We start from the raw sequence: 22,721 nt of genomic DNA, 5'->3' as shown, positions 1-22,721 counted from the left end.
ATAGCCTTGACTAATGGAATTGCTCTAAATAACATTTTGATCTTGTAAGGTCATGCAGAGTGCTATACCTTTCCTTTAATGATTCAGGTCTGGACGAAGCATTTCCCAGAATTGAGATGGTAATGAAGTCATTAGTTTCTTCCTACTTGAAGCTCTGGCTAGGAAAGGGAATTCTATGGGTAAAGTCTGAGAGGGTCTTTTTCATAAAGCTCATACCCAGCTGAGCTGTAACACCTGTTACATTTTCCCAGGAGCCTGAGCTGTAGAGCATTTCCAATCTATTTGCTCTTCTTCTCCTACAGCACATTGACAAAAGCGGAGGGAATGGGTTTTCTAAGGGAGTGCTAATTGAAAAAAAAAATCTATGCCTGGTGCAAATGTTAACTCACATCCTAGCTAAGATAGTGATGATTATTTCCTTGTCTTTGAAAATACAAGCCATTCCAGACTGCATTTTAATTAAAAATACACATTTGAAATTGGTTCTTTAATAATTCCTCACCTTTTATGTACAATATAAAGGATGAAGAATTACTCCAAAAAAACCTCACTATTGAAAACAGGCCCTTATGCTAAGTTTTTAATACAAAAATACACTCACTGCTCAGTAGGGAAACACAGCGCTAAGCACATACCAATAAATATAGAACTAACAATTACATATACATTCTTACAAATAATAGTTTATGGAGAAACTGTTTTAAAATATGGTTTCTCAAGTAAAGGGAACAATAAGCCTGGATATCCAAGTTCCACCACTGAGTATCTGTGTTAGACAGATCCACAAGTTAGACTCAAAATTGATATACACTTAGCAACCAGCAAATGTATCTTGTTTTGCCACTGGTACCCTCTCAGACCTCCCTCCAAAGTAAGTCCATATATAAATTGAGTTTCATAGAGCAGACCCAGGTGTTCCAATGCATTTGCCAGCTAATTAGCACACATGCATACACACAGAGTAATAGCGCATTAGAAAGGAAAGTAGTTAGAGACATTCTTTGACTGAGGGATCTATTCCCTCTACCAGATTGAAATAATGCAGCCTTACTGAGCACCTGAACATGCCACAAAAATCAGCTTTTCTCAGTTGTGAAGGTATGATCCAGTGATGGGACACACTTCTCCTTTTGCTGCAGACCCATGTGGCTGTTGCTGTGAGCACTAAGACTTTATAGTCAGAGACAGAATGAAATTCTGAAGAAATGCCTGAGACTATCCCCAGCATCCTAAACATAACACTTGGGCTTCAGTACACCTATTATTGCAGTCAGAATATTCTGTTGCACTGCACTTTTTACCTCACTCATCTCTGAAAAGCTGTTCTGAAAAGCCTCTAAAAATGACTGGGGCTTTTCAGTTGGAATTTTTATTTGGGATGGATATTTTTGGTTTTTTTGGTCAGTTTTGTCTGAATTGGTTTTTTTTAGTTCGACAACATATTGCACAAATGTATAAACAAATGGATTGTGGCATGGAAATTCCTGAGCATCTTTCCAGCATTTAGGAAGTCCATATCAAGAAAGAAAAGGCATGCCACTAAAGAATAAAATTAATCTTGCATTTTTAATAAAACAGAGGGTGTAAGTCAAGAAAAAATACTACCCATGCTCATTTTTATGATTGATATGCTAAAATAACACATTAGAAAAAAGTAAAGCATTTATTATGAAAAGCCAACGGCTGGAAAAACCTCTAAGATTATCAAGTCCAGCCTTAACCCCCCCACTGTCATGTTCAGCACTATATCATGGCCTCATGCGCCACATTTACAGATCTTTTGAACACTTCCAGGGATGGTGATTCCACCACTTCCCTGGGCAGTCTGTTCCAATGCCTGAATACCCTTTCACTGAGCAATGTTTTCTTAATATCCAATCAAAAAACACCACCCCAGTGAAGGAAGGGTCTGTAGGCAAGCAGGAGACAGCATCTCATACTCAGTCCCAATTCTGAGCACATCAAAACAGCAGCTTAATTTTTTCCCTTGTAAACTCAGCCTTAGCTTTTCACTGTAATGTGAAAGTTTGCTATTTGATGCACCTGAAACACACCTATTCCGCCATTTTAGCCATTTCCCAGCAGCTATATCCCTCTTGTCCACAGCTTTCATAATTATTTTTTCACTTCCTTCCAAACTGCCCCTTTATTCAGCAAGTGGTATCCTCCCCACACAGAACTATTGCTCTTCTTTAGCCTATTCGACCAAGTGAGCTGCATTAAGTCCAGTCCAGACCTTTCTAAACTTCACAATTGTCTTTATATATTCCTGCTTTACACTGGTTACATCCCCACTTTGAAAACAATTAACAGGATCTACTGGTACTCTATGTGAGGCAAAGTATCGTAGCTAGATGAGCACATTCTCTATCCAGTGCTAAGCCTTCCCAGAATGAGGTGATTCCTGAACCACCAACAATCAAAATCTGCTGATAGCAAGTTTACCGAGCTCCTATCACCTTTCCTTTTGGAGAACAAAGGCAGACCCTGGCAAGCAACTGTCTGAAAATGACTGTGCCCAAAGACTCCACAATCCTTGGGCTTCTAGTTGCAACTTTCTCAACACTTACAGATGAGCTGGCCATGGCCTGCCAAAAGGGCAGAATTAGAAACCTGGAATTCAGAGACTTTATCTGTACCCTGGAATTTGAAGAGAAGTAGAAACTGACTCATTTCAGCTTCACACTTGGCACAAGTTGCTTTCTCCACTGTGTCAAACTGTTAAGAGTGAACTGTTGGAAACAAAAAAGGAAATCTCCTTCAGCATCTCTTCTCTGCCTACAGAGCAGTAGCAGTCCAGCAGTAGCAGTCCAGCAGTAGCAGTCCAGCAAAGTTAGAGCTGCATTCCCACGTGTGAATGAGCACGAAGTGAAAGATGTCATTCAATTGGGCTGGGGATGCCTGTGGCATAAACAGTCTGTAAATCTGACTATATGTCTGAATATGTCAAGAACTACCACAATAAAAACCATGTACAAGCAAGGACATGAAATGGAAGCTAAATAACTGAGTTTGAGGAAAAAAAAAACATTTTTCAATCTTGTTTAATTACTCTCTTTTCTTATAGAACAATTCAGCCTGTAGCCTCTCTTCTCCCAAATAATAATTAACTAACCTAACAAACTGCTACAATTATCAAGTTATCATAAACACCTCAATGCTTTAACAAACTTACTGACACCTGCCAGTCCAAAGCTGTGTTTCAGATTAAGGCAATACTGGTCACCTGCTGTACACATCCAGAAAGAAGAACACATGCAAAATATACAGCATCAAAATCCATGGAAACTAATGTAAAGAACTCTGAAATCTTTTAATGAGTAATACATTTTAATTACTACAAATTTTCCTACACTTAAAGCTTTAACTTTAATACATAATTTTTTTCTGTTTTGTTTAAAATCAAAAAGCTTGGGCTCTGTCACCAATGTGACACTTCCAGAGCAAGGGAAAGACAGGAAAAATACCAGCTCTCATATTCATCAGAGTTCAAAATAAAAGGAGAACCACAGAGCATGGCAGAGATTTAAAGCTGAAATTAAATACCCTTTGTACATTCCAAAATAAATTTGTTTTGAGTAAGTTAACAGCCTTTGAAATATCTAATACAGAGCTGCACATTATCATCATTTCCCTACCCTCTCTCTGCCATTCAATGTGCGCAGCTAAGAAAGAAGAGAAGAATGGAAGGGAACTCAAGCCTGACTGCTGTTCACACTTTAACTTGTATGTTATGTACATAGCATTTTACTGTGAACTGACTCGGAACAGAGCTTCTGTGAAATTTTCTTACTAAACTCACATTTTCCATTCAACAAAACACAGTCACTCAGAAGGTATCACATGTCCAGATGCCATTTCTCACTGGTGAACCTTCTGCCCACTCCAATCTTATTAAAGCCTAGTAATTAGGAAGCTCAGATGGGGCACACACCCAGATTCAAGCCCCCAGCCTAGCTGGCTCCTTCACAGCAACAAGACTATCTAACCACCAAGTATCTCCCCTTTCAAGCGTTCCTGTTGAAACTGTTATAGTTTGTACTAGCAACAGGAAATCACCAAGAAGGGGGAAAAAAGGGAAACAAGTGGTCATCTTGGTCATTTCTCTGGGGTTTTGGAAAGCAATAAACACCAGGCACATAGCCTAAGCCAATATCCTGATCACAGACTCCCCTGCAGGGCTGTGCTCCCTCCATCCTACCCCAGGTGAAAGGATTTGATATAAAAGTTCAGCACATTCAGGACAGAGAGGTGGAGGCACACAGATGCTGGTTTTACAAGAGAGAGTAGGAAGTCAAAGGGAATTCAACAACACTTCACCCACTTCAGTGTCCTTGAAAAGTCCCCAGAAGTGCTGGTCCTTATGTGTCTTTCTCCACTTGAGAACTGTGCCTGAGTGCCTTGTACAGGTTCTATAAACAAGAGACAGAGAAGCACCTCACAGGCAAAGTAGAGAAAACAGCAAGCAGATTCTCCAAGGCAACCTGTACAGTGTTTACTGACAGTAAAGCATCGCCACATGGCATTTTCTCAAAGTGGTAGGTGTCTCAGATTCTGGGAATGACATTCCTGGGAATTCTTCCCATGCCTGCTCCTTTGAACAGTATTATAATGCTCCATACATGAGATTTTATGTTAAAGCAATTGTATGGCATATTTGCTTCTCAGATTTTATATCGCAATCACAGGATTATTCTGCTTCTTGAGTGTTTACTATGAAAAAATAGTTAAAGACAGGATGACACCATATTTATGCCCTAAAGAAAATCTACCTCATTCAAAAGACTCCTCAAGTTTATTACTGATGCACTTGTAAAATTATATATATTTGAATATAGATATTGAAAACAACAAAACCAAAACAAACAGAAAACATATAAGCTGAAACTTAAGTTACCAGACCCAACAGCATATGCCCCTACCTTTTGTAGCAGATGCATGATCTTTAGCTGTGACTGTACATTACTATTACACCAATGACAGATCTGATTCAAGTCTTTATACCATTTACTTTTGAGGGTTTTACTCCTACTCTAGGCCACTATCCTTCAATTGTGCTGACTCAAGTGTTTATCCAGCTATATTCTTGATAGTATCCTCTCGATATTTTTTTAAACACCAAGGAAATAATTTCAAAACCACACAAATTTGCAGGGTACTAAAAAAACCTCCAAACTCTACAGGTGATTTTAACAGATCTTTCTTCAAGTGTTAGAGTGCAAATATTTGAACTGTGCAACACAGAGAAAGCACATTCTGGAAATCAATAAAGGTAAGCAGTACCATGTTGTGCAATATCTACACTGTATCTGCTCCTCAAAAGTCATGGTCCCAGAATCATAGCCTTGATATTTTAAGTACCTTGTTTTCTCTCCCCCAGTGTGTGACCACCATACACTCTTTCCTGACAAATTTGTCCCCTACAGGAGCTGTGGACCCCTCTCTTAGCTTTAGCTCCTGCTATTTGAACATGCCAGTTCTCACAGAGCTCTTTAATATTACCGCTTTTCAAACATTGATTCATGCATGGTGTTATACTATCTCAGCAACAAATAACTGAAATAGTAAATGACTTTTTTTGGGAATTTCACATGTTTTGGGAGGTTTAGGCTGGATATTAGGAAAAATTTCTCCACTGAATGAGTGGGTCAACATTGGAACCAGCTGCTGAGAGAAGTGGAGTAGTCACTATCACTGGAAATGTTTAAAAAAAAAGTCTACATGACATTTCATGACATGGTACAGAGGGTATGGTGAGACTTGGTTGAAGGCTGGACTTGATGACCTTGGAGGTCTTTCCCAATATTCATGATTCTTCATTCCCCAAGATCAGTTTGAACAGTCTGTCTAAGGGTGATTATACCTCCTCCAAATGCCTTGCTGACTATAAGCTCTGTTGGGTAGGCACTATCTACATCCAGCATTCACACATTATGTAAATTGCTTGAAGCTCTCATTTTTCATTGGTCTTAAAGGCTGGGGTTTGGGGTTTTTGTTTGTTTGTTTTAAAGTGGACTGTTAAATGTGACTTGCAATGTATCCTCCCAACACCCAAGGTAAGCCAGGGTCAGGTGCTACTCTGTTGTTTCCAGAAATTACAATGCCAAGAGTGACTTTGGTAATGGGGAGAAGAGTGCTTCACCTGATGAACATACAGTGAAGACAGAGAGAGAAGACACATAAACATATCTTTGACACTGATAATGATACCACAGAAGAGCTGGAAAAGACATTAAAAGTAGATAATAGGAGATGCGTCATGTTAGCACGAAATTATAAGACAAGCATTCATGTCTGCTGGGTCATTGCTTCTCAGTTTTTTGGTAATGGCTACCTACTTCTTCAGCAATTTCTGGGTCAGAAGAAAACCAGAACATTGCTTACCAGTTCTGGGTAAGAAGAGAATCAGAACATTGCTTACCACGCCTCTCAGACTGCATAATAAACAAAAGAGAAATAGTGATCAGAGGGAGCTGGCTCCATCTCAAAGATATCTAAAAGGGAAATTGGGGTGGACAGAACAACATTCCAGTGGGAAAATTTATTTACATTTTAGATTGAAAGAAAACAAATAAAAAAGATGCTGTACAGCATCACTGTCTTCAACAAAAGATATAGTAAGAGGGGGAAATGAAGAAAACTGGTGCATCATAAGCTAAGAGACTACTGGAGCAGGGAAGGCAGGTCAGCGTCACGTCCAGAATTACACAAACACTTTTGGTGGGAGATAAGTGACTATATTCTGACAGCAAATACATGCGCCATCAGACAACACTGTGTGGCTTACTACCTGCTATCAGGCATCAAATATGTCTAACCTCAGTAGTGACAAAGAACAGGACAAGACTTAAAATGGGTACCCTAAACTGGAAAGAGATCACACGTAAATACCTATGGAGCTTCCCAATGGATGAATCTCCTGGAAACCACTGAACTGAAATTGGATATTTCTGAAAGATAATCAATCTACAACTAGAGGCTCTGAACTGTAATTGCCAGGAGTAGTTCAAAGTCATTTGTTGAAGAGGTAGTTGGATGAAGTGTTGTCAAAACAGTCCATTCTTGCCTTAAGAAGGCAAGGTCCTTCCAGTCCTCCTTACCTCCAGCCACATGAACAGCATCAGAGGGAAAAGACATCTCACATTGTAGGAATAAGCATAAATCCACTCCAGATATTGTGAGGACCTGTGCAAAAGCACAGAATTTGGAAGCACATGTAAAGTGTCTGAGGAGCGAGGAGGGATTCAGCACTATCTCAACATTCAGAGGAGGTAAAAGGTGGAGAAAGTGGGGGAGGGAAAGAAGACCAAAATCCCTCCTGTGATAAGGTAAATCCTCAGATTACAAGACATGGGGGCAGGGAAGAGTTTAGGCAGCAAGCTGACAGAACACCCTTTCCACTCCCTCACTAGGCTAATTCTCCATGAGGATATTCAGCTTCAGTTTACATTTGTTATCAGGTCAGCTTTCTATGCAATCTAAACAATAAAATACATGCAGGAGAGGTGGGCAAACTGAATGCATTCTAATTTATCACATAAAGCAGGGACAGCCTAATTCATGTACTATTCCTACCCTCATTTACACAGGTAAGAAAGAGCAAAAGGAAGGAAAAACTCCTGGGGGGGGATGGTGTGGGAGGGTGGTGGGAAAAGCCTTTTTATTTTGCTAAAGGACCCCAGGGAAGGGCCCCTGAAGCAGAGGCCCTGCTTTTACAAATGCTTCCCTTTCCTTACACGGTTCCTTTAATACAAGTAAAAATTTCAAATTCCTCATTTGTTTAGCCTGAAATCCCTTGCACATTTCCCACAAACTACTTCCTTTTCTCTCTTTTTAGCTGGACTCCCTCTCTTTTTAATGAAGAGAAGTTCAGAGAGTTTTTCCCATGAATAGATGGCGGGCACCTGGGAGTTATGAATTTTAAAGTGATCATTTTCTTTCAGCCCCGCTGGACAATGGGGATCTCCTTTTGACTCACTTTCACAGCTTTGAGAGGCTCTCAGATCAGCCACATTCCAATCAGACTGGAGTCAGATCAGAGCCAGGCTGGACTGCATCAAGGTCTCTCGCACAGAAAGACAAGGAGCAGATGGCCAACACTGAGCTCTCCTCCCCTTTTCAGAGTGCAATGGAAGGCAATGTGGGAAAGCGTTCCCCCAGCATTGCCTATTGATTTCTGAATAGGACCACCACATGCCACCAGCCTGTAGGTATGAACCTCTGTTAACAGATGGTGAGATCATTATGAGCAATTAATTCCTTTAATGTATCAGTGGGAACATGTTGGAAAGGGTGATGCAAGCACAGAGTGAATAGTGAACTTCTCATTCCTCGGGGAGAGCTGCGGCTACATCACTGAGGGATGGGAACAGTCTTTCAAGACTCTGCGCACACTGAGAACCAGAGTTAGCCATTTGGTCCACAGACACAAGGCATGGTTTTTATTAACTAATCATCCCTCCCTCGTTGATATGTGATTAACAACAGATTTCTTTCTAGGTCATTTTTGGAGAGACAAACAAATCAAAACAATGGGGGAAAAAAATCCCCAACTATCAACACGGCAGGAACACAGGGAATTCGGTCGAAAGACAAGGAGGGAATATTGCTACCAAACTTTTTGTTGCATAAAATGTGATTTAGACTGGCTATGAATTAAAAAGGAGACAGACTATTTTGAACACAACTATGTGTATATAAATAAATGCGAAGAATTCATAATAGGTCTTAGCACTGAAAATAGAAGCATTCAAAATAAGCCCTTAGCAGGCTTGTCAGAAAGTAACTATGAAAGGAGCTTACAAGTAAGTTATAGATTGTACAATTTGAATATAGATATCATATTGAAATGCAGAGAAATCCACAGAAAATGCTGCATATTTACAGCTATTCATTGTGATCTCAGTAAATTAAAATTCACTGTGCTAATAACAACTCTAAGGGTAGGACATTCCCGCATCATCTGCTTTACATGCATTTATATGACAGGCTTTGTTGTGGTGGTTCTTTTTTTTTTTTCTTCATTTTAAAGACAGAAGGAGAAAACTGAAAGCACAATATAGATGGCTAGTTAGCTCTTGGTCTTGAAGATGACAGCAGAATGTGAACAGGAAATACAGGCAACTATTCACTTATTCATATTTAAATGACACTTTTGCTTGTAATTAAGACACTCAAGTCGTGTCTCTGTTCATGAAATTTACATAACTGTACAATAGCTTGCCTAAGTGAACAGCAAATGGTAGTTAACCTTGAAGTGTATTATCTTAATTGAATAAATCTGGCTATAGTTCAATAAATTTAAACAGAAATAAATCTTTAAAATACTAAAATAATTTTTTTAAATGCATTTGCTTTTACATCCTAAGATGGCTTGCTTCTTTTCTTCTAGATTTTTATTTCTGCTGTAACATTGGTCCTTTAAAAAAAAGAAACCATTGCAGAACAACAAAGACATTGATACATGCTTCCTGTTTTCTCCTTATTGTTCGTGGTTTGAGTCAGTGTCACATTCTGGAAAGCCTTGATAAGAATATCAGAATATTGAATCAAAATGTATAACTTGCCTGTTTGAGATAGTCCCTTACCTACTTTCCCTGTCCCTATTGGACTCGTGTTCTTCCCCTCCCCCACCACGTACCAGCTGAGTATCCCATCACACAGTGAGAAACCTAGGTGGGAGAATATAGATTTTTGCATAGGTTAAATAGAAAAGCCACATTCCACCACTCTCCCATTTAAATCAGATTTACATGGGGTGTAAATCCCCTCAGAATAGAGCCATTCACAAAGAGCTCAGAATGATCCCCTCACAACACTGATTACATTAAATCAGTAGCAATCATGTTTCCTGGATTATGTAGTTACAGCAAGAGAAACTGTGCCGTGTATTTATATTTGTGTGAAATAAGTTAATGAGAAGCCACCTGTGCCTTGTATCAGTTTACAAGAAAAAGCAGAGGAACGCAGGTGTTTCAGAAATATTGTTGTGTATTTTTACATGAATTTGCAAACACTAAAAATGAGCATATTGTTATTAAATGCAACGACATACACATTTTGAGTGACAATATTTTGGATTTTGTTTGGGCTGTTTTGTAGTTCTTAAAGAACTACAAAAGGCTTGTATCTTGGCCATCAGCAAGAGCTATAATTTGGGTTTTTCTCGCTCCCACAATGTTCACCATTGTACCGTATGCAACACTGACTGTACATGCTCAGTTCTTATCCACATTGCTGGTGAGAAGCATTCACACTGTGAATTACCATTTTTCCCAGCATCTAGTGCTACTCAAAAGACAGCACAATAATACACTAGAAATGCCTTTGTCTGTTAAAACATTATTCTTCATCACTACATGAAAAGCAAATTGTCTTTGTATAGAGGAAGAGTGGCACACAGTAGCTTTGGGAGCTGGGAGAAGGAATTTGTATCAGTAGCTGACCACTCCATAGAAACACAAGCCAGATTCTTCCTCAGTAAGCAGACACATTGATGTTTTGAACCAAATTTTGGCTGTACCTTTTCATGTCATTAATTGTACTAGAATTACTCCAAGATGATAATTTGGTTTTGCCCTTAAGAAGAACATCCAAGGTTTTGGTTTTTTGCTTGAGGTTTGGAGGGGGAAAGAGCACATTTAACAAGAAGTGCTTAATCCCTTGACTTGACGCACCACATCTACAATGAAAGCAAATCAGAAAACCTCATCCTTTCATCAGCATCAATTTGGGAAGACAATAATCAAATGATGAATCATGAAAATTCAAGACCAGCTTTCATTTTTGCAACACAGTTGAACAACCATACTCAAAATGGATGTGTTCTAACAAGGTTATTGCAATTACGTCTTGAAATTAGGCAAGTAATAGGACAAATATCCTTCAAAGGCTATTCTCAATTTCCCCTATGTTTCCTTTTGCCTTCAAATGGAAAAGTAAAAATCAGTATGCACAAAAATATTCTGTTACAAAAGTCTTAAAACAAATACTTAAAGGACTAGAGAGGGATGCAGCATATTACAATAGTTCCAGATGTTGATGGATTGCAAGAAGAAAAAGAAACTCAGCCAGCAATTCAAAAATTACTCATTCTAGGACAGGAATATACTGACTTACTTTCTCTCCAAAAATGCAGGTAATAAAATCTGCTCATTTTGCTCCTGACAAAGATTATAATTGTAGTTTGCAACCAAGACAGCTGAAATCATTAGTCCTCCCCCAACGAACTGAAGTGGCTCAGTCTGTCTTGGCACAGTCACATGTATTTAGTCTAGATAAATCATACTTTAGAGGCTTATGAAATCCAGCTATTTGAGAATACTCCTAGCAATTCTACACACTCACTGGACTGGTTTGCCAGCACAAGAACTGAACTTCATAACCTTTGAGCAGAGGCTGAGTAGGAGAACTCCAGTGGGCATCTGCCCATGGAACCTGTATTCCTCTGCTGGCAAAGATGGATTTGCATCTGACTTCCCAGTTCTGAGAGTTTTTTTCCCAAATTTTGGTGGCTTACTGTTCAGTACTTATCTATATGGACAGCTTTCCAAAATTAACACATTGTCTAGGAGCTCCCCATAAAGTCACAACACCGCCTGCTGAACTTCAAGCTGCTCCTTAGGTTGTTGCCCAGGCATTTCTCATATTAAAAATTTATGCATATTTTATTAGTTTTTAGTGAAGCAAAAAATTATATCCTGGATCACTTAAAAATAAATATTTAATATATATTAAAATTTCCAAAGTGTTTTAATCACCTTCCTTAATAAACAGTTTTGCTTCTCTCTTTACTAGTATGTAGGTTCTTTTTAATTGTGTCTGTAACAGCACTTTTCCATTACATGGGCACAGACATGACATAAAATTAGAAATATGAATTACTTTCAATTAAGGAAAGTGAATCAGTTTGAATCTGAAAGCAGAGAATATTCTGGTAGTGGCAGTTGGGCAGATGGGGAGGCACTTCAGCAAGCTCCGGGATGTCTGAACACTTGATTCTGGAGACAAACGGCTTTTATTGCCACGAGCTAACCCTGGTCAGGGCACAGTGCGGTGTCCACAGAACCAAAAAAGTGACACAGGACAACTTATCAATATGTGTCCTCACAATTTTACTCCTTTTAGCAGTACTGGACACTTTTTGGCACAACTGAGATGTAAACTGAGCTTTGTTACAAGCACACCAGTCCCAGTCTGCTGTTTCATTAGCATAACTCACTTCAGTCAGATTACAGAGGTCCTTCCAGGAGAATACTACGTTCCACTGAACACCACTTTCACCAGTTTCAAATGGAAAGTAAGTAGGACAGTGAAGTCATGCTTCAAACTCCTATTACTTGCATTTTTTTTTAATAAGCTTGCAAGATTGGATAGCTACTTCAACTTGAACAGTCACATATAAATCAAGTTGTAGCAGCATTCAGCACCAAAACCTTTGGCAACAGAATGATCTGTTGCTTGCATACCACACACATTAAGTACTTGCAAGTGCTCTAAGTTTTTGTTCATTTTTAACAGCATGTAAAAACCTTGTCTATAGTCACTATCACCAGCCAGTAGTTCAATTTGATTGGAACCAGTCTGTAAAAGATGAGGAGGCAAAAAAAAAGTAGGTATGAGCAAAAATCAAATTCCTCAAGCTCTGAATGCAATACAGCTGTTTGCAGCTTAATCTCTTCTCCAGAACCTGTTGAAACACACCAATCATAAACTGTAGGAAAGATGAAACTAGTATCTGGAACATCTAGTGTTCAGGAGTATTTGCACAGGTATATGTGTAAGAGCAAAACTTCAAATGTCTAAGTTCTCCACAAAACACAAGCCAGAAGCCAGATGATACACGTCTAAGTGAGATTAAGGTGTGGGGCTTCTAGGGAGAAGGGAAGGTTGGTTTGTGGGTTTTGGGGTTTTTTGGGGTTGTTTGTTGGTGGAGTTTTTTTTGTTTGTTCATTTTTAATTCTGAAAATTTTCTTGGTCAGGGCACTGACAAATCTGACCTCTAAAAATTAGCTTCTATTGCCAACACTAATATTTATGGACACAGACCTGCTTGAGTTCCCTACTTTAAAAAGCAGAATGTTTCCACACAAGAATGCAGGTAATTTGGAGCCTTCCCTATGTCTCACTATGTTCCAAGTCTATAAAACATTATGTTTGCTGGATTCAGAATCTCTGTCCCATAGGACAAGTCCCAAGGGCTTCACAACTTCATTCAGACCTGTTTTATCTGAGAGGCAAACTTCCAACATTTCTATCAGTAAGGTGGATTCACAGCCTGGTTAGCAACCCATTTTATGAAACCAGTTTAGTCACTTCCTTCAGTGCACGTATTTCACCTGTAAGCATATTTTTAGGTCAAGCATCTTGACAGCTATCCTCAATCCCAGCATTTTTTTACGCATACACTAGTCATTTAAACTGCCTATTTCCAACTCCCAGAAAGCATCCCTGCGAAACACCTGGAGTTTTCTCATGCCACTGGAATAGCTCCTTCAAGAGAGAAACAACAGCTTTCAGCTAGAGAGGAAGAAAAGGAAACCAAAAGCCAAATCACAGCATGCTGCAACCTGCCATCATGGTCTCATCAGAGTAGCATTAACAATTCCAAAGTTTTTATTCCTTTCCAAGCCTGTCCTGCATGGATGGCAAATAGCATGCAAACTTTGTCTTACCTTTCTCACGAAGCAGCACCCTACAAGCAGCACACCTGAGCATGGTTTCTTCACTTTCAGAACACCTGAAAATGTTAATTTCATTTTTATCATGGGGCAGTATGCATATATTTATATACTGTGGGACTATTCCTCTCCAGTCTCTTTCATACTGCCTCTATGTGCATTTGTGCTTGACGATACCAATTCATTGAAAAAAATGCATTGGAAGGCTTCACTCTTGACTAGAACTCAAAAATATACAAGCCCATTTCTCAGAGACCCATTAAGGCTCCTGTTAGACCCAACAAAAGAATTAGTGATGAAAATGCATTTGAAGTTTAAACTGACTTCAGGGACCTAAAAAAAAATTCCAACACAGAGAGCATGTTTCTGCATGTCTTTGTAGTCTACAGTTGCCATTCCGATACTGTGTCATGTTAGAAACACAGATAGCTACAAAACCAGCTATGCTATGCTGGCAAAGTGCCCCGTGAGCTCAGTGCCCAGGTTTCATCAGAGCATTCATTATCTGTCATCCTCTGAAAAGCAATAAAAGTTTAGAGATGCTTAGTAGCATCTTCCCTGACTTGCATGAAAAGATGCCAAGCAAATACTGATGATAAAAGGTATATCCTTACAGAAGTTAAATCATAGCAAAGAGTTAAAATAAGGCTCTAATTACATGAGCTTATTGCAACTTTTGTTGTTTGGTAAGTCATGGAGAAATCATAGCATCACTTAAACAAGTAGACATTTTAATAGCAACTTCAGAGTTAAAAATTCTCTTAAGTTATAGCTGGTTTAATTTTAAAGAAAGCTACAGAATATGATTCCCCAAAGACTGCAGGGCATTTAGAGTCACAGGTGTATACAAGTTCTTGGAACAGACACTTATGGACAGTATTCTCATGCATCAAACCTAATACAGGTGCAGTACAAAAGGTATAAACCATGTTATTGTGTGAGGATTAACCCAATACCTTTGATATTAACAGGAGTGTAACCCTCCTGGAAAACAATGGGTTTGATGAAAGCAGCCTTCATCAGAGCTCTTCAATAACATGTTGATCATCTGACAACTGCTCTTCAGAACAGTCAGTTTCATCCAAATCTACTTCAGCAAAGGTATGGACAGTTGAAATCAAAATTGAAAAAATTGAAAAAAAAAAAAAAAAAGATTTTGTCTGCCCTCTTCAGATTGTCAACACTCACACAACATGATTTCTAATTATAGTAAAGGAAAACATTGCAGGGGAACATCTCTCTGTCAAAGCATATTACAAATCACTGTAGTTTCATACCAGCCTGCACAGAACCAGCCTGCAAGAACCCCACAAGACACTTTTGCTTTGTCATGTGGATAAGGTTCAAAGTCAGGAAGCAAGAGAGTTCACTTCTGTCTGAGTTTAGAGGCATGTGAATGTGAGCTGCTGACACAACAGGCAGCAGAGAGTACGAATTTCACCTCGTGGGTGAGGATTCAAGACTGTTGTCTTTATTTTCTTCCCACCCCCACCTATAGTATCCAAACATCCACCCTCCTCTATAGGAATATTGGTTGTCCTTACAAAATCTAAATTCAGTGCAGACAGTCAGAAGACATGTAATATAGTCTGTAAGGGTCAAAAAATTCTCTACCTTTGAAATAAAATTTTCCAACTGTAAGTGTCAGATAGCAAAGGATTCTTTATCTTCATTGGCCACACAAGTACTTTTGCACATCTGAATTTGTCTAGTGTCAGCTGTTAGCTACTTGCTTGTTATGTTGCTTACCATTATTCCATAATCCATTTAATCTGTCATTGCTCAGTGTTGCTGATTAAAGAGGCCAATCCCATATTTCTCCTCCATATTTTGGCCATTCATTCCCACTATCTCCATTGCATCAGTATTAACCAAATAACCAAGTAAACTGAAAGCCAACTAATTCTTTGGTTTATGCAGGTTAGGAAACTCATCTGGCAACAAACTACTCCAGTTTCACCCAGGAAGCACAAAAACCAGAGCTGGCACAAGGGAGTGGCAAAAATAAGCAAAATAAGCAAATAGATGACAGTGGGAATGCCCTTTTCAGCAGACACATTGAATTATGCCAGATGAAATAGATCAAGGAACTACAGTACCAATCTGTCAAATTAATCACTGTAACACCTCAGTTTGGGAGGGATGTAGAGAATTCTCTGTTAATAGAACACTAAATAAGGACTAGTTGTCCTAAACTACGTGCTTAGCTTCTTCAAAAGATACTGAGAAAGCACGTGGGTAAAATACTCCAGTTTGTTACAATGCAGTGATAGCATTCTAATGATCTTGTCTGGCTTTTAAATCTATGCAACCTATGTGAGAACAGTACTACCCTTTCTCAAATACACTGGTATATTAGAAATTTATCAACCCTCTAACAAATTATTTACATTTCTTAAGAAAGAATTTGCACCTCTTATCCATTAGTTTAATCCCTGCTATGAATACCTTAAGAACAGTTACTTGCATTCTGCATTAATTGGCAGACGATAGTTTTCCTTCCTCCATAAGGTGGGGTGGAGGAGTGAAAAACGAGAGTATCTACAATTAAGGCATTGCTCTTTCATTTCCCAGTGCATACAAAAATCCTAACTGAAGCCACAACTCCATTTTATCCCAACTTTAGCACAGGATGAGCTTTTCATTAAGTCAAAAGACTCTCAATACATGATATATGGGGTCTGCATAAATATAGATAAGGCTTTCACATTTCTGCACCCAGTTTGGTGGTAAAAGTAGGAGTGAGGCCTGCTTTTTTTAAAAAACACAGATCTTCGGTCAAAAATGGTACTTAAATGTCTTTAGAATCCAATCAGTTTTATATGGAACTTCACACTTCTTTCTGTACTGAGTTTTACTAAGATCCTTAAATATATTATAATGAAAAGCTGATTAAAATGACAGGATTTACTGACATCTTGCCACTGAAGAGGGGGAAAAAAAATGGAATTAAAAAAAAAAATCAAGACTAAAGAAGAATGTTCTACAGGTTTTCACTGCCTCCTGCTGGCCTCAAGGCTAATGTTTTCACAGGCATATGGTGCCAGGGCACTTGCCATTCTCTTGCTCAGGTTGCCACCAAGACAGATTCTCACAATCAAGCCCAGCGAGAAAAGGTCACGCAGTGGGCTTCCAGCTGCCAGGCTCATCACTGAGCAATAAGCACCAAGGTGCAGTGCTCTTGATCTCACCTCCCAAGCACATGGCTGGCTGATCAAACAGGCCTTTGATCCAGCTGCTTTTGGCACATCAAGCAGGACAAAGGTCGAAGCGCTGCTCCCATGGCTCAGGACCATTATCTAGTGGGGTTTCAAACCTCCTGCTTTGCTCTGATGCAGCCTCACAATCTGACATCCCTTGGCAGCCACAGTCCCTCTCTCAACAGGGGGCTCAAAGCGCCCCCAAGGCACTGGCATAGTGCTGACATAACCAGCAGCCTGTTCTGGGCTGGTCCAGTTAGCCCATGTACAGCAGGGTATTGATGCTTGCAAAGCACAAACTGTCTCTGCTGAAGTTAGCTCAGAAATTCACTCAACTCTGTGCACTATCCTGTGGTAACATACAGCAAAAATTTGGGGAAAGTTAGTTTGTATCGCTCTCTCTTACACACACGGCCTTCAACATGTATCCCACAGGCACTGTTGCTGTACAAGAAGGTTCAGGTTCCTAAATTCCAAAGAACTCACAGCCAGTGTTTAGCACACATCATCGCAAGTGTTGGCTCTTAATGCTTCATTTTGAAGGTCTTAAATGTTAAATTCTGCTATAAATCATCCCCTCTGGCAAACTTCAAACATCAATAGACTCCTCAAAAGCATCTGGTTCAGTTGTGGGTAGAGAATAAAGTTTTATTCAAACCACAAAGGCCTATAGGAAAAGAAGAATTGAAAATAAATAAATAAAACCCAACCAACAAAACCCTTACAATAATTGGCTTTGCCACCTGCACATAAATCCTAAGGAGTTCAACCGGAATACCCAGTACTTCTTCACAAAACATATTCAGGATTGCAGTTCCAGTTTGAAAGTTCATGATGCCAAGGCCATTTGAAAGCTGTGCTTGAGTTCTTCAGTTCATTTATTTTTAAACCGTACAATTTGTTTGATGCTCAAGACACCTCTAAAAACCCCTAAAGAACCTGACTGCAATAAGATACCTCCTGGTCTATTGCACATCCTAAGAAACACATGGGCTGCCTCATGAGGAAATCTGAAAAAGAGCTTCTTCCTCACAATGCAGCTTCCCACTTGAACTCAGCCCTCCAGACAATAATTTTCTCTTTCACGCTTCCAAACACCTTCCAGGTTCTCCAAGAAACACCAAGTTCAATCTTTGAATTTCTGAAAAGTCATTAAGATCAGGGCAGACACAGTACTTCCTTTCTTGATTCTGTGAAGTAAAATACAGAACCTTGAGGATTTTAATATTTCTAACAAAAAGCGAAACTTCTGCCTTCCACAGCCACAGAGTTCTACCGCTCTTCGTCCCACGATGGCCACCCAGGACTTTTGTGAACAGTATCACAAGCCAGAAGACCACTGGATCATTTCTCTTTTATTTTCTTTTCCAGATCCTGCTTTCTCAAGTGGTAATACCACCAAGTACCACCCTATTTCTAGTTTGGGTGTCATGAATTTCATCTGTGGGGTTTTTTTAAACTGAAAGATCAAGGCCTAGAGAAACACAAGCTGTTTTGGTGAAGCAGTTGTTGCTGTAAGTACAATTTGCAGTACATAGACTAATTCACGAGTGGTCATAGAATAAAGAGTGAAATATGAAACAAAATGTTACACTGTCACCTGAGGCTGGTGGGATGTAAAGATTTTATATATAAGAATATATATGCATGATTTAATATGTGAGTCTGTGTCTTACACAATTAGGTCTGGGGTCTAAATCATTTAGCATGCCTCCCTGACACCACAGTCATGAATTACTCTAAAACATTGAATACAACAAACATTGCTTTGGACCAGGATAATAGACTGAAGATACACAAAACAAACACAACAAAACCTACTTAAGTCCTGCAGTGGTCATACACTATTATATACACACGCAGAAAAAGGAGCTTCAAAAGCTGCTTTTGGCAAGAACAACTTTGTTGCCTGTATTCACAGGGCTTCTCATATTTGTTGATGTTTGATTATTAAGCAGTTTATTTCTAAGCTCCAATATCCTAAATAGATTATTTGTTTTCAAACCACTGAGATGAGTTAAATTCTGCTCTACTTATGCTCCCTCCATCCTCCTTACACCTGAGAAAAATCAATGCAGTCTTTAAATTTTTTTAGTAATTTCTGATTAATCATAAGCTAAATGTTACTATTTACAAAAGATCAAGCAGATCTCAAAGTTGTTTGAAGCTATAGCAAGTGCTTGTTCTTTCCAAGAGCATCTCAGCAAACAGGGCTTATGAGGTATATTCCTGCTAGTTATAAGTGTACAGGGCCTTCTTCTAAATATTAATACCTCACTTTTTCTTGAACATTTAGGGGAAAAAAAATCTTTAAGTATTAGGCAACATACATAAACTTCACCTCAAAAGATAATTCGATCAGGCTTGCTACTATGCAATCTATTTGCAGTATCTCTGTAACTATGCAGCTGCAAGCATATGAGCCCTTACCAGCACAAAGGCAAAGATTGGGAAACTAAAAATGGAAGTCTGCTCTGAAATAAAGGGTTATATATACAGGATTTTTTTTTTACATCTCCATTCTGAGTTTTATCCAAAAGAGAAAGATCAGTCCCTTATTTCCTATTTATCACAATCCTGCAGGAACAATATCCCCTGTGGCATGTGGCTATATTTTCCAAGCACAAAGAGGAAATAGTGCAGAGAATTTCATTCATCTCTGTATCTTTAGCTGTCCAAAAGTCAGCATCTAATCTTAACTAGACATCTAGGCTGCCTCAACAGAGAGAGAAGCATCTCCAGACAGTGATTCATCTCACCAGAAAACTATTTCAGCTGGGGTGGGGGGAACAACCTGCACAGGTACCCGGAGAGCATGATCACTCTTCTCTGACCAGAAAGGGGCCATCCTGATGAGCATTCCCCAACTCTTAAAGAGCATCATGGAATCACCACATGTCCACGTGGCTCTGTGTCACAACACAAGGTGTTTACATCTGAGCAAGATGAAAACTGGGTAGCTGAGGGGCTGACATCAACCCCCATCACAACAGAACACCACACACAGGCACTACTACAGAGCCATCCTAAGAGCTCCCAAACCACATGGAATTCTAGATGTAGGTGGATTGTTGCTTCTTTGTAAGATAGCTTAGGACTGTTTGTCTGGACCACAATCATCACAGCAATTTCTGACACAGAGGTTACAAAACCTCATTCACAGAGCCTTGTAAAGCAGCAGAGTTCTCTGCTTGCTCAGTTATTTGGCTTTCCAGCTGCAGAAGAGCATGAACACCATGGATTGCTGTTGGGTAATAAACAAGCCTCTCACCAGTCTTCAGAGCCATTAAGAACCTGCAGCGGCCAGCGCAGCTCTCTCCATCATCCTCCAGCTACAAAGAAACCTCCTGTTTAAGGCGCACTCTTCTGGCAGGTTCCTTTTTCACACCACATTCAGTAACCCGCGGCCTGAACTGATAGTTTTTCCTCCAGTGAGCTCATTCCATGTAAAGATCAGGATGTTTATCTCCTATCACAAAGAGCAATCAAGCAAGGAATTTGACATTCTGATCCATCTAGCAAAAGATACATTATCCCCAAATATCTCCTTCCCATCCTGAAGCCTTATTACTGAAACTGCTGCTATGATCTGCAATTAGAAAATGCCTGTATCTGCTGAGAATTGCTTACACAAACTGTCCCAAACACAGGCAGCAAACAGAAGGAGTGCTCTTAAGGACACTTAAATAAAACCATGATCATTGGGTAAACTAGTCCTCTCAGAAGGAAAGCAATGAAATATAAACCACAGATCACAATTCAAAACTGTCATAGCTCAATGGCACCTGGAAGGCACCTGCCAAACTGAAGCTTTCATTTTCACCTACAGAAGAAGGCAGATTTCACAGTGTGGAATTAGTGCTTTACAACAGCGTTTGACTTTTGCTCAAGAGTCCAGCCTTAAATGCAGGAATCTCCACCATCTAGGAGGAATTGATGCAACAAGGATTCTGACATCCCCCAAAGAGGATGAGATAGGGTTTCAGATGCATCTGAGTGGAAAAATGGGACTTTCAGCAGGTTGGGATGTTGGTATTATTAAAATTGTCTTTCAGCAGTAAAGACAACGTTCCACAAGTACAGTTCTCAAATTAAACAAAAATGCAGGACAAGGAAAAAAACACAATTTTTTAAACATTCGGATCTTGTTTCCAAGGGATCCTTGAAGATCAAAAGGCAGAAGTCAGATGCACCATTTGAACAGCAAGCTCAGTACATGCTTCAAAGCTCAGAAAACCAGAAGTTGCCCAACTGGAAGTTAAATTTGATTTATTCAGCAGCATTGGACTGGGAGGGGCACAGCAGCTTCTCTGTATTTCACAATGGAAACTCTTCTTTATTCATTCTGCCTAATTATATACTGACACTGGGAAATTACATTATGAGGGCAGTAACTTCACTAAATAATTGTCACTCAAAGACACTCTGTAATGCTTTGTGATGTCTCCCAAAGCAGGCTATCCAAAGACTGGAGACAGTTTTATGCCAGAACAATTGGTTCATATATGATTGAAGCATTTTGTTTTCTACAGCTTCACGTTATAAAAGCAGCTGCAACACCTGTTGGCCTAAGACATCTCATGTGTGTTTCATTTATCTATTGGATCAGCCACTGGAAACCTGGCCCCAAAACTAAAACTGAGATTACAAAAACTGGCCAGACTTAAGAGCATTTGTCTTTGGCCTGACTGGAGTTAACAGAATGTCTGTCTAAGAAACCAGACAAAAGTTGCATTTTAGGTCTCAAGAGCTTGGATCTTATCTTGCAGTTTAACCATTGAACTAGCACAACTAGAGTCATGGAACACTGGGTACCAGCCTGGGAGAGCTAGCCACGTGATGTCCATGATTCACCAGTCAGGCAGGAGAAAAGCAGGAGATCGGGTGGGTTCATCTGAGAAAACGTGGGTTTGAGGAATGGACACAGCCAGCCACTGAGGTCTCAAAGACTATTAGCAATACAGCAATTAAATGAATTAACAAAGATGTTTCAGGCTTTACCTGCTCCAGACTCTGACCTAGTCAAATTTTCAAGGTTATCCATCATTGGATATTCTGATGTCTACTCTGAATGGAGGAAAGGATGCAGAGTAAAGACCCTGAAATATTACCTGTGTGTTTGAATAATCAGATTTTTCAAGATCAGCCCTTAATATTGGAAGGCATCAGGCAAGAATTTAAAGAGTAGGAGAGTCAGCACCCTTGGTCTTTCAAATCAACAAGAGACTCCCCATAGAATTACATCTAATACACCTTAGGATGCCTAGTTCTAGTTAGTCGCTCACTTTAATGTTTCTGTGGTAGCATGCAGCAGGTTTTCTGACATGCAGTATTATAGATAGCAACTACTCTGTCAGAGCTGCCTTGAAATGTGTTTTCAAAGGAAAAGAGAAGTAAAAAAATCCTGCACTTTTGCTTGTAACACTATCCTTCCGAGATGTTGCTACTCCAGATCTGAAGGTGAAAAAAGAATGCATCTGAAAGGCATTGTGGCAAAACAAAAGCACAGCCATTTAAAAGCAAATAAAGATGCAGTTACCTGTTTTTACTAGTGTTCATTATTCAGACTCCAAAAAAAATACTACATAGATGAACACTGCTTGCTTTACTCACAGAGACAAGAGGATTTATTTGTGTCTATACATTCATAAAGTTTGTGTATAGGCATACACATACACTCTTTTAGTAAGCCTCAACTTCTTTTACAGTAAGATTTCCAGACCCTAATTATCACCTCAAATATTTTTTTAAATGGCTCATACAATGTTCTTGCCCAAGTCGATATTCTTATCTTTCCCTCATGAAATTATCCTTTAAATAAAACCTTTTTATCCACGCTTCA

General features: G+C 39.4%; 1 long non-coding RNA gene across 1 annotated transcript in view; it reads left to right on the top strand.

Moving 5' to 3' along the window:
* The window catches only part of LOC139601805 (uncharacterized), a 31,085-nt gene extending 8,480 nt beyond the window's left edge, over positions 1–22,605 (top strand). The window contains exons 2-3 of the long non-coding RNA XR_011683028.1: positions 14,651–14,780; positions 18,251–22,605. This is a non-coding gene — a long non-coding RNA (uncharacterized lncRNA). The remainder of the gene's footprint in view (positions 1–14,650; positions 14,781–18,250) is intronic.
* Positions 22,606–22,721: the final 116 nt, after the last annotated feature.

The sequence above is a fragment of the Agelaius tricolor genome, unplaced genomic scaffold (genome assembly GCF_023055355.1).
Source record: "Agelaius tricolor isolate 1412-34295 unplaced genomic scaffold, bAgeTri1.0.p SCAF_2, whole genome shotgun sequence".
NCBI lineage: Eukaryota > Metazoa > Chordata > Aves > Passeriformes > Icteridae > Agelaius > Agelaius tricolor.
The sequence above is the reverse complement of the archived record's forward strand: the minus strand, read 5'-3'. Positions and strand labels throughout refer to the sequence as shown.